Source organism: Notamacropus eugenii, chromosome 1 (assembly GCF_028372415.1).
Source record: "Notamacropus eugenii isolate mMacEug1 chromosome 1, mMacEug1.pri_v2, whole genome shotgun sequence".
NCBI classification, from domain to species: Eukaryota; Metazoa; Chordata; class Mammalia; order Diprotodontia; family Macropodidae; genus Notamacropus; species Notamacropus eugenii.
In genome coordinates this window covers 442,224,422-442,237,852 of record NC_092872.1, presented here as the reverse complement: position 1 = coordinate 442,237,852, position 13,431 = coordinate 442,224,422, and positions in this window count along the sequence as shown.

The following is a 13,431-nucleotide window of genomic DNA, read 5'->3' as shown; positions in this document are numbered from 1 at the left end:
AGATACTATATTGAGCATTTTCTGGAAGGAAATAAAATTAATTTTTAAAAAATGAATAAATTATATTTATGAAGTACTTTAAGATTTGTAAAGAACTTTCCTCAAAATAACTTTATGAGGGTATCATTATTATTCCTGTTTTACTTATGAGAAAACCATGACTCAGAGAGGTTAAATAAATTGCTTAAAATCATGTAGCTAATACGTTTTAGAGGGAGGATTTTAACCTGGATCTTAATTGATCCCTAGTCTAGCATTTTAGAATAATGCGGATGGGTTGCAATCTGCAAAAGAGAGTGGAATGTCTACCTTAAAGAGATCACAGAACATCAAAGGAAGACCTTGAGATCTAAGACAGGTTCTCTTTCACAGAACTTTGACAGAAGAGTAGGAATATTCAGCTAAAACCTTGATAAACAAGTATTGCCAAAAGGATTGGTGCACATTACAAGTGGAATCTAAAGCAGATTGGATATTCCCCCAAGGCTCTGCCCTGTTCCCTCTTTCTCTTTTCTCTCTACATTTTCTCTCCCTTGGTGATCTCATTAACTCCCATGGGTTCAATTATCATCTCTATGCATACAACTCCCAAATCTATATAACCAGGTTACTCCCTCTCCACACTACCAACTAAACTAAATGCCTGCTAGACATCTCAGTCTTTCAAACTCAGTATGACCTAAATGGAATTCATTATATTTTCTCCAAAAGCCACAATGTCCTTCAAATTTCCCCATTTCTATTGACCTTCTATTCATCTGGGCTCAAAAATTTGGTGTCATCCTTGATTCTTCCATCTTCTTCAACATCCTTTATCCAATATGTTGCAAATCTTGTTGATTCTACCTCCATAAGACATCTCATACCCATACCCATCTCTCTATTCAAATAGATTAGTTCAGGCCCTCATCATCTTTCACTTGAGCTATTAACTGTTCTTTCTGCTTCAGGTCTTTCCGTTCTCCAATTCATCCTCTACTATCAAATTGATATTCTGAAAACATAGATCTGAACACATCTCTCTCCCACACCCTCCCCCCAAAATCTTCATTTATTCTCTCTTGCCTTTGACAAAATATAAACTCATCTTAGCATGTAATTTTTTGTTGTTCAGTAATTTTTCAGTCCAGTTCAACTCTTCATGACCCTATTTAGGGTTTTCTTGCCAAAGATACTGGAGTGGTCTGCCATTTCCTTCTCCATCATTTTGCAGATGATGAAATAGAGGCAAACAGGGTTGAGTGACCTTCCCAGGGTCACACAGTTAGTAAGTATCTGAGGCCACATTTGAACTCAGGACTCCAAGACCAGCACTCTACCCACTGCTTCACCTACCTGCCCCCTTAGCATATAATTGACTCCCATCTATCTTTCCTTTGTTACTCATAGTATTCGCCTTTCTGAACTTTGTTCCAATCAAATTGACCTACTGTTCCCCTCCATAATATAGTGTCTTCAGACTCTATGCTTTAGCACAAAAGATCCCCTCCCCTCATATCTGGAATGCATTCTCTTTTTACCTCTACCTCACAGAATCCCTGGCTTCCTTCAAAGCACAACTCACGTAGTTCTGGTTCTGTGATGATCATCTTTATTCCTTCATCCCTACCCCTGTTATTGGCACTCTCTGCCTCTGAAAATTATATATACGAATAAACATGTATATGTAAGTTACTCTCTCCCTTTTAAAAACTACATATGCATATATATATATATATATATATATATATATAGGTATAGCCACAGGTTCACACACATATACCATAACATGTACACATGTTCACAGGTATAAACATGTACCACACATAATGTATGTATTATATAACATATATGATATATATTTATTCACTTACATGTTATATTCTCCAGGTAGAATGTAAGTTTATTGAAGGCAAGGACTGTTCTCTTATGCACATAATTCCTAACACAATGCATATAATAGGTGTTTAATAGATGTTAGCTGAATTGAATTGGTAAAAAAAAGAATGAGCATTGATTCTGGAGTCTGAAGGCAGCTCAGCCACTTACCGACTGCCACGTCTTGACTAAACCCCTTCCTTTCTCTGCTCTCAGTGGCTTCCTGCAAAATGAGGAGAATGATATTTCATACTGCACTCCTTACAGGATTTTTGTATAGATCAAACGAAATCATGTGTGAAAAATGCTCCGAATCTAAGTTTTAACTTATCTAATTTAGTCACAGTTTAACTCTTCTGTCTTCCTTTGACTTTCATTATTATAACAAAAGTTGTCAATACATGATGGTGGACATTAGATGCAAGTAACTTTCCAAAAAAAAAAGGAACTCCTTCTTCCCTAGCTAACGTGTTCCCAGCTAATAGCATCACAAAATGTTGCCTGCATTATTCGAATGAGATCTCATAATTTAATTGAACTTGGAAAAGCTGAGTGCCCATTATGTGAAATGCACTGTACTAAGCCCTAGGTGAGATATAAAGATTAAAGCCATAATCACCACTCTCAAAAACTCTACAATCTCAGGATAGGTATAGAAGAAGAAAGAAAAGATAGTATGACATAGTCAAAAGAGGAATGGACTAGGGAGGGAGGGGAATGCAAGATGGCAGAGTAAAAGCAGGGTCTTAATAGAACTCTCCCCCCAAATCCCTCAAAAAACCTGTAAAAAATGATCTAAACAAATTCTAGAACAGTGGAAGCCACAAAATGACAAACTGAAGCAAATTTCCAGCCCAAGACAATCTGGAAAATTGACAGGAAGGGGAGCCCAGTTTGGCTTGGCCACTGCTGAAGGGGAGGCTGCTTCTGGAGCCCTCCACATAACAAAGAGCTCAAAAGTCAAGTAATTGGCTGGGAAAATGAGCAAAGGAGAAAAAGAAACAGATGATAGATTCTTACTTTATCTCTGTGAAGAGGTATTTTCTTACATCATTGATGATGAGGAAGATTAAAATATACAACCAGAAGAAGATAACATAGCCAACAGCCTGCATCCAAAGCCTCCGAGAAAAAAAAAATATCAAAAGAGGAATGGACTTGCAGTTAAAGGACTGTGGAAAAGAACATTTGTTTGAGACCATGTCTGAGAATGGAATCTGTATTTACAATATGATAAACATTTATTAAGTGTCTACTACGTGCCAAATACTGTGCTAGGCACTAAGAATACAATTTTTTTTTTTAAAAGACAGTCCCTCCCTACAAGGAACTTACAATCAAATGGGGGAAGATAACACATTAAAAGGAAGTGAAAAGCCAGAGTGCATCATGATGATGGTGGAGTCAAAACCAAGCAGATTAGCAAAGGAGGAGACTGAATTTTGAGTCTTCTATAAAGGAAGGCTATGGGAGAACTACAGTTAGAAATACATGAATAATGATGGATTTTGGGTCAAAAATTGAGTACATTGAACAATGGCAGGTAAAAATATGTTTTTGTAGAGTCTTTCAAATTCAGTCAAAATGCTTTGAAATGGAGAAAAATAGAAAACTGGCTAAATATGTGCAATAAATTAGATTAGAGGATAGTTAAAATATAAGAGGAATACTAGCAGTGGAGATGTCCATAAAGTCACAAGAGACAAAAATCTTAAAAAAAAATAATCATATTCACTAAGACTCTATCATCCACTCAACAAGCATTTATTAAGTGCCTACTGTGTCCCAGGTGCTGTGCTAAGCTAAGATCATACTTATGTTCTTAACATCATAGGATCAAAAGTATGAGAAATAAGCAAAGTGGACTAGAGATGTTGAGAAAAAGAAGAATGTCCAGCCTTAAGTGTCTTGGGAACTGCTACTACTATACAAATATTTATAATAAGTAGAATGTATATCACAATTTAAAATTTATACATCATATATATATTATCACATTTTCTTATTTGATTGACTAGAACCCATGAATGGAATATGACTTTAGGAGAATATGTTTTATTTAAAAAGTATAGCATAGGTAAAAGTGGGAGGGGCAAGGTAGAGGGGCAAGGTGCAGTAGTAGTGTATATTAAGAAAGTAGACTAATTTGAGAAAATTCAGGAAGTAGATGGGGGAAGCATGCTAGAAAATACTATGGATCTGTTTCCTTATCTACATATAAAATGAGAGTGGTTGGACTTCATGATCTCTAAGGGTCTTTCCAATTCTAAAGCTATGGTCCCATGATCCAATAATCCTATGAAGATTAAAGGAAGAAGAAATAAAAGAGATACTCTCATCAAACTAGGGTAGAATTGCCAAAACAGAAAGAAAAGATGAAGAGTGGAAAACAGATCACTAATAGGATATGCTGGGATAAGTCAATTACCTGGATGTGCTTTAGGGAATTTCTCTATGCCAAAAATAGAGCAGCCAGTACATTTTTTACTTGCCTCAATCATAATTTTATCCTTCAAAATATGGGTATGGAAACAAGTAGAACTGTTTTTTCTGGATGAGGCTCACCAACAAGGAGGAAGCAGTTACTGAAGTAGAAATGATAGGAATCTTTTGGGAGGAGTAACCATTCCATCTTGGAACATGACAGAGAAGGAGAAAAAACTGGATATAGACATGGACCCAATGCTTTGAGGGAGCAAATTTTAAAAGGTCAGTCCATCAAAAACGTGTTCCCTACCCTGGATGAGACTGGAAATGTAAGGGGAGGGGAGAGTTAGTTTATGAAAGGATTTGAATGCCAAACAGAGGCATTTGTATTTGATCCAGAAGGTGACAGGGAGCCACTGGAGTTTATTGAGTATGAGAGTGACATAATTAGGCCTGTGCTTTATGAAAATCCCTTTGGCAGTTGAATGGAGGCAAGACTGGAGTGGGGAAAGACCTGTGGCAGGAAGATTAACAAGCAGACTATTGAAATAGTCTAGGCATGAAGTGATGAGTGTCTACAGGAGAGTGGTGGAAGTGTCAGAGGAGAGAAGATGGATCATTCAAGAGATATTTCAAAGGAGAAATCAACCTTGGCAGAAGATTGGATATGGGACAGGTGGGGCGGGGGGAGACTGTGAAAGAGAGTGAAGAGAGAAGGATGACACGGAGGTTGCAAGGCTGGTGGATTGGGACTATAGACAGTTAAGAGTGAGAGAAGAGGAAATGGAGGCACTTTATTGTAGATGGCCTTCTCAAAGAGTTTAACCACAAAGGGCAGAAGAGAAATAGGATAATAGTGAAGGCTGAAGGATCAAGTAAGGGTGTCTTGAAGATAAGGGAGACATGGACCTATTTGTAAGCACTAAGAAAGGAACCAGTAGACAATGAGAGACTGAATATATGTGAAAGAATGGGTATGACAGTGAACAATGTGTTGGACCAAATGAGATGGAACAGGATAGTTTGTGCAAGTAGAAAGGTTTGTCTTGTCGAGGAATAGGGCCACCTCCTCAATGGAGACAGAAATGAAGGAGAAGAATGTGCCAGAAGGCACCAAAGAGGCGTAAAATGAAGAAAGGGAGGAAGAGAAAATTCATGGAAAATGGTCTCAATTTTTTAAAAATATAAGTCAAGGTTCAGAGAAACATGAATTAGAATCTTATAGACTAAAATTCTATAAAGGAAGTCAAGCTAGAAAGGAGCATGAAATTCTGAAGACACAAAGAATAACAGCTTCAGTGAAGAAGAAAAAAGAGAATCATCCAAAGAGATAGGTATAAAACAGAGTAAATTCATCAACCAACCTAGATTTTTTATTTAATTTTTTATTCTGATTTTGATGAGCAGCAAAAGAGAACATTTCAATATTTAAAGAGGTGCAGAAAAAAGGATTATATGATAAATTCAACATGTTGTCTTCTTTTCTTTTTTTTAGGGCAGTCAGGGCTAAGTGACTTGCCCAATGTCACAGAGCTAGCAAGTGTCTGAGGCTGGATTTGAACCTGCCTCCAGGGCTGCCCCTCAACATGTTGTTTTCAAAGCTCTCCTTCTAGTTATTTTTTCTCTCTATCTTCTGCATGTTAAGAAAAAAATGCTTCAATGATCCTTTTTTCATGCTTTTCTTCTTTTTTTGACAACACTATCACTAACTCCTTTCTTACCCACCCACGAGCAAACAAAAGAAACACAAATCATTCTAACAAACATAATCAAGCAAAACAAATCCACACATTTTCCATGTCCAAAATTGTGTGTCTCATTCTCCATCCTGGGACTATTACCCCTCTGTCAGGAGGTATGTCCCATAAATCTTCATTAGTCCCCTAAAGTCAAGTTGCTCATTGCAGAGGTCAGAATTCTTAAGCCTTTCAGAGTTGTTTTCTTATCAATCAATCAATATACACTTTTTAAAGACCTACAAAAAATTAAAGAGCAGGTAACAGATGAATCCAAAATCATGACAGAGTAATACACGAATAATGTCAGAAACACTAAACTGCAAAAAGAACTAAAGCTAAAAAGAAAAGTTGAGGACAAGAAGGATTATTGGGGGGACTGGCATTTTTTTAAAAAGCTAAATTGCCGGAAAGAGCAGGATCAAAGATGTGATAAGACTGCCACTTATAATGATTATAATAATAGTGAATGATAAAAAATGAATGATGCAAAACTACCCAACTTTATTTTGTTTTTGTTTTCTCTGTCTAGAGAAACTTTAAATTTGAAAAAAAAAAAAAGAGAGAGAGAGAGAGAGATGAAAAGTGGCAGAGAAGTGAAATCCAAGATAAGTAGGGAGAGAGTAAGAGAATGGCTCATTGCCCTTGATGAGTTAAAGTTCTTGGTCAACGTACTATACCACTTTTTTTGTTCAGTCTTTTTTTCAGCCATGTCTAACTCTTCATAACCTCATTTGGGGTTTTCTTGGCAAAGATACTGGAGTTGTTCTTTCCTTCTCCAGCTCATTTTACAGATGATGAAACTGGGACAAACAGGGTTAAGTGACTTGCCCAGGGTCATACAGCTGGTAAGTGTCTGAGACCAAATTTGAACTCAGGAAAATGAATCTTCTTAACTCCAGATCCAGCACTCTAATCACTGAACCACCCAGCAGCCCAGATATATCACAGGATAACAAAAAAATCTGTGTGATTTCATTACTGAGTGACTGTCATTGATCTTTTGAAAGACAGTAGAAAACTGGAGGACTGTTGCCTGACTGAGGAATACATCTTATTCCCATGTCCAAAAAAAGAGAAGAGTATCTTCAAACCACAGAGCCTTGAGCTTTGTTTTGTCTCTGGCAAAAGACTAGAACACATTTTTAAAGGGATGGTTAGTGAAAAGGAAGCAAAGATACAAAAAAAAAAGTTAGTATGGCATCATCAAAAACAGGTCATGCCAGACCAACTTCATTTCTTTTTTTTTTTAACCAAGATACCCAAACTGTTAGATCAAAGGAATGATGGGGATAATAGTGTAGGGAAAATGGTTTGTTATATTGTTCAGAAAAATTGTTATACTGTCTGAATCCAACCTTAGGCAATTAAAGGTTGTCTGACTTGGAATGTTGCCTGACCCTAGTAAATCTCCAGGAATGCTGGAAATAGCTACAAGGCATTCTGGGTTTCCCCAGGTGCTGGATCCATTCTTCTTTGGGATTTTCCCCACCCAGGTCTAATTCTAGATTCACCCAAGCTTGTATTTTGGGTTCACTCCAGTTTTGTCCAATGTTTACACTTACTCATGTCCATCTCAATCTACCTTGCTTTCGAATTTCCCTCTTGGCAAAAATTTTTTTAACTGTGTACATGAGGTTCATGTATGGACACCCTTGTTGAAATCCTGTATAATGTAAACCTTCCAGAGCTAGGAAAAGAGTCACATCTCCTTTCCAGCTCACTTTTTTTTTGTCAAACAATCTAATAAATTTCTCTCTAAAACTATTTGAGATGTTGGGGTTTGTTCTTGCAAACAACAATAGCTTACCATTATTTTAGGAAAACATTTGATAGTTTTCCAAGTCATTTTATTCTGTTTTACTTTATTTTGGACAAGATGCAGAGAAGTAGACGAAATAATAGGGTTGGTTAAATGGTTATATCCAAAGAGTAGTCATTAATGCTTCTGTGTCAGCTTGTAAGGAGGTCTTTAGAGGAATGCCCCAGGAATCTGTGCTTGGCCTTACCCTAGTTAACATTTTATCAACAACATGAGGTAGCATGATGTAGTGTGGCTAGAGAGCTAGCCTTGGAGTCAACAAGATCTGGGTTCACGTCCTGACCTTGATACATAACACTCTGTGACCCTGGGTAAGTCACGTACCTGCTCAGTGGTCTAGGTGACTCACTAAGCCTAGAAGTTGTAGAAAAGGTGCCAACCTTTATTGGTAGAGGGAGTTTTGTCAACCAGAAGTTTACCCTAACAATGAAATCACGGATCTGGTCCCTACTCCTTATCTCTAGCATTGACTTGGAAAAAGGCATAAGTCACATATCAAATTGCTTGCCTTCTCAATGAGGGGTTGGGGCAGGAGAGGGAGAGGAAAGAATTAGGAACTCAAAAAAAAATTTTAAATGAGTGTTAAAAATTATTTTTATATGTAATTGGAGAAAAATTAAATTGTAAATTTTTTTAAAAGAAAAAGGCATAAATCATATGCTTATCAAATTTGTAGATGAATAAAATTTGGCAGTTCTCTAAGATTTTAGATAATATAATCAGGATCCAAAAAAAAATCTTAAAAGATCATAGATTTAGAGCTAGAAAGGACCTGAGAAGCCATCTAAACTAACTCCTTCATTTTATATATTAGGAAACTGATGTTTAATGAGATTATGTCATTTGATCATAGTCTTCCAGCTAGTAAGTAAAAGAGGCAGGAGACCATGGTACAGTAGGAAAAAAAAAAACCCACTGGTTTTTGAGTCCAAGGTCCTAGGTTAAAATCCTGACTCTGATGCTTAACGCCTGGGAGATGTTAGGCATGTCACTTAACCTCTTTGTGCCTCAGTTTCCTTATACATAAAATAAGGCAGTTGCAATAAATGATCTCTGGGGCTCCTTCCAGCTCTAGACATAAAATCTTATGATTTGAACCAAGATTCTCTGACTCTAAATCAAGCATAGTTTCTGTATACCACATCGCCTTTCTTAACACACTAATGGTGAAACTTCATAGAGATGAATGTAAAGTCTTGGACTTATAATTTATGAAACTGGGGCTATACTTTAGTGTTCCATCACTATTGAAAGCTCTGAAATCATGGAGAAATGTCTTGGAATAATTCCATAACCTGGGTCTATTGCATAAGGCAAAATTTAAAAATCCGAAAATCATGCTGAACAAGAACACAGAAAAAGCCTCACTCTGGAGATAAAGAGACAGATAAATGGGAAAGGGTATGTGTGTGTATCAAATCAAGAGAGAATTTGCTGATTCTGCTACTCCCTAAGTATCAGTAACAGATTTAGAACCAGAAGAGACCTCAGAAATTGTGTAGTCCATTTCCTCTCCCACTCCCCTCCATTTTACAGATGAAGAAATTCAAACCCAAATAGGTTAAATGATTTGCCCCAAATTACAAAGGAAATGGGTGGAAGTTTTGTGGTGAGATTGCACAGCAGCTAACAAGCTAAACTGACTTGAGGTCTCAAACAACAGGTCTCAAATACATCAGTGACTTAGTGGGTCACTGACCACCCCAAACATGTGAAGATTTCCCCTGGCAGAATGGGTGGATGAGAACGTTCTAATAGCCATGAAGGCAGCTGAAAGAGGCACTGAGGAGCTCTTAGAGCTTGGTCAGACATCTGAAGACACCAAGGTCATCCACTGCATGCAGAGCCATAGCCAGTCATCTTTTGTCCTGCCACTAGACTTTAATGACTCTGGAAGACAGAGTGAAACTGACAATTTTTCACAATTCTGCCTCACTTAAATCCAGTTCCAGGGCAAATCAGGACATCACCCATATTCTGATATCATTGACCCTCTTCAAAAAAGAAAGATCAACAACAATAGTGGTGGGGTTGGAAACAATCAAGTTCACAAACAAAGAAAGAAAATAATGAATTTCATATTCTCAATTCCACTTAGGTAGTCCTTCTTGTGCATTCTAATCAAATTCCCTTTTTATTCAAGCATGAGTTAACGAAGTTGGACTCCTCCAGTATTGCTCTTCTCAAACTGGTTTCCAAGATCCATATCATCATAATTATCATCACCAATGTCAATATTTACTGTGTCCTGGTTTAATGGAAAGAAAGAGGGACACAGAGTCAAAAGATGAGTGTTAAAGGATTGACTCAGTTGTATCTTAGCCTATGACTACATACACATTATTTATCTATCTTTCTCACATTGATATCATACAGTCACAGGATTTAGAATTGAAAGGGAATTTAGAGATTGTCTACTTCAACCCCCTCATTTTATAAACAGGGAAACTGAGACCCGGAAAATGGATATGATTTGCCCAAAATTATACAAATAGTTAGCAGAGGAACTAAGGTTAGATCCTAAAGTCCTCTAATTCCAAATCTAGTACTCTATATAATACTAACCCTGGTTACTTGTGTCATAGTTACTTCTTTTACTACTACACTGTCATTTCTTTAGACCAAGATCTCTAGTGTATATATTTTTGTAACTCCAAGATAAAGTACAGAGCCTTGGCCATAGTATTTACCTAATGTTTGTTAAGTCTTATAGATTTTAACCTTGCAGAGCACAGTTTCCTCATCTGCAAAATGGGAATAATATATTATTTACCTCACTGGGTTTTTCTGAGGAAAGTACTATATGTTATTATATTTTAAAATGAAAAACATCAAAATGAAAGATAAGATAAATTTGGTTACAGTTCCCAAAGAACTTTGTATATTTCCAGGGATTCCTGAATAGAAACCCTTGGTTTAAAATGCCTAAAAGAATTTTAAAATAAAGATCATGGGCTTAAGATAATTTAATAATGATTAATGATAATCACTAATATTTATATTGTGCTTTGAAATTTACAAAGGGCTTCATATATATGTGTTATATATAATGGTGTACTGATAAATATTTAACAGTCAACTCTCAAAAAAACCCACAATAGTATACAGGAAACATTTTAACTTTTGTTTGCGTTATTAGTATTTTTCCTATCACTTTCTTAAGTCTAGATAATCAACAGTCTCTGGAACTGATCCTCAAAATTCAACAATCAGCTTGGTTTGAGCTGACTCTAGCCTTATACATACACGTACATGTGTGTGCATATATACATATATGTGTATATTTTGTGAGTACATATATATAGGGTGTGTGTATAGTCACACACATAATACCATTTGATCCTTAAAACTACCCTATAAAGGAAGTGTTGTTATTTATTATATCCATTTTTACAGAGAGGGAAAGTAAGGTTGAAAAAGATCCACTGACTTTCCTGGAGTCTCACATTCAGCAAATCTCTGAGGTAGAATTTTAACCCAGATCTTCCTAAACCAAACCAAATCTAACCATTACACCATCTAGCTGCTCCATAACAATTTCCCTAACAGAAGAGGTAGTAAATAGGCATTCTAGTATTAAAACAAGCAAACAAACAAAAAATCCAAGTCCCATAATTCCAAGTGAAATGCCCTTTCTACTCCAACACATTCCTCTTAAAAGTCACAATATTTTGCACATTCCTTCAGTGTAGGCGTATGTGTGTGGACAAACCAGGATCCATCAGTCCCAACGTCAAGAAGAATCAACATTTTTACATCAGAATCTAGAGGTCCCCAACTAGACAACCAAAGGGAGTCCAACAGAGAATTTTAACATTTAATCCAAACTCAAATAGTTTTAAGTTCAAAAAGGCAAAGCTTATTCTGGGCCTTGGGCCTGGACTTAGCTCCCAAACTGATGCAATCAGATACTAAGTCCTACAAGTGTTTACCAAAGGGTATGTCCCAGAGGAGGAAGATTTCTAAATCTCCCAAAGTGATGTACTGCCTTGGGGCCCAGAGACTAGATCCTGCTTACGTCTGTGGGTTGTTGTCGTGGCTTAATTTTTTTAATTCTTTTCTGGCAGCAAGTGCCAGGAAGCTCCACCCTTCCCTTTCCCATTCCCTTTGAGTAAATGAGGAAACCAAACTTGTTGGTATAGAAAGTACTCATGGTGATGGGTGGGGCTAGTAACTAATGGAAACTGGAAAAGAAAAAAGGAGGGAAGGGTCAACTAGAAGGGGTTGATACCAACTGGGGAGAGGAAGACTCTGGAGATTTTAGCCTCTTTCTTACACCAGGGAGATGGCATTTAAAAGACTGGGGTTCCTTTTCATCTAAAATAAGATGAGGATTCACCCTTACAACACACAGTTTTACTTAGATTTCACTCTCTCCCCTTGCTCCCCGGCTTGAAGATTTTATTGGACCATTCTGAGAATCACAGTACAATTTGCAAGTTCATGCCTGCAGGGCTTATTCATAGCAGGATGGAAAAAGAAAAGCTGTGAACTTTCTCAAGGATGACTCACCGAAGAGGGGTCCTTAGATTACTCTCAGGCCCCCACCCACCCAAGGCTATAAACCCCAGTAACCTAGATTATTTTCCCCACCCCAATCCCACCAGGTGTAAGGGTCACTGAGGACTGGAGGGCATCTGGAAAAATATGCATTAAGTCTTCCCTCCTTTGTGGCTGCAAACACACATCCTTTGTACACTCTGTGTCCCCCTCCTTATTACCTGCTTTGATAGTGATTCATCCACTTACTCATTTGGCATTCATTTATTTTATTAACTCATTCTGTTAACATAATGCTTTCCTTCTTTCTTTCCTCAAATCTTATTTCAGTGTGCTACCTGTAGGGAGAGAGTTTCTTTGATTTGCTTCTTCATTCATTCATCCACAAACATTTTAAGTGCTTATGCATAAGACCTCATGTTCCATCATCTTGCCTTTGTCTCTTTCACTTTACAATCAAGTTCCAAGGTTGAAGTTAGAGACAAATTCTGTCATTTTATATTTGCTGAGTGCCCTGAAATGGATCCCTTAAAAATGCCCTAGTTTCTTACTTTTTGTCAGAGGAGATAGATGGCAGATAATAACATCTGTAGAGCACTTTAAGGTTTGCAAAGTACTTTCTATAGATTACCTCATTTGATCCTGACTATAGCCCTATAATGGGCAGCTAGGTGGAGGAGTGCATAGAGTCAGAAAAACCTGGACCTAGAGTCAGAAAAACTCTTCCTGATTTCAAATCTGGCCTTGGTTGGTTGTTGTCCTTCATCTTCAAAGAGGACCAAAATGACATCACTATTGTAAAGTGAAATTTCAGTGTGTCCGACTACAGCTGATCAGACCAACACGAGCTCAGAATGCTCTACCACAGGTTGGGCATGGATAATCTGTGTGAATTTTTTGGGGTGGATACCCCAAATCTGCACATCCTGCGTTTACTTTGTGCTGTCTCAATTCTTCTTTGCTCAAAGAGCACAGCACCTTTTCTTATGTGGGCATGCCATGCTGAGCAGTCCTGTGCCAGTGTCTCCCATGCTACACAGTCAAATACAAAGTTCTTGAGAGAGACCTTGAGAGTGTCCTTGTATCGTT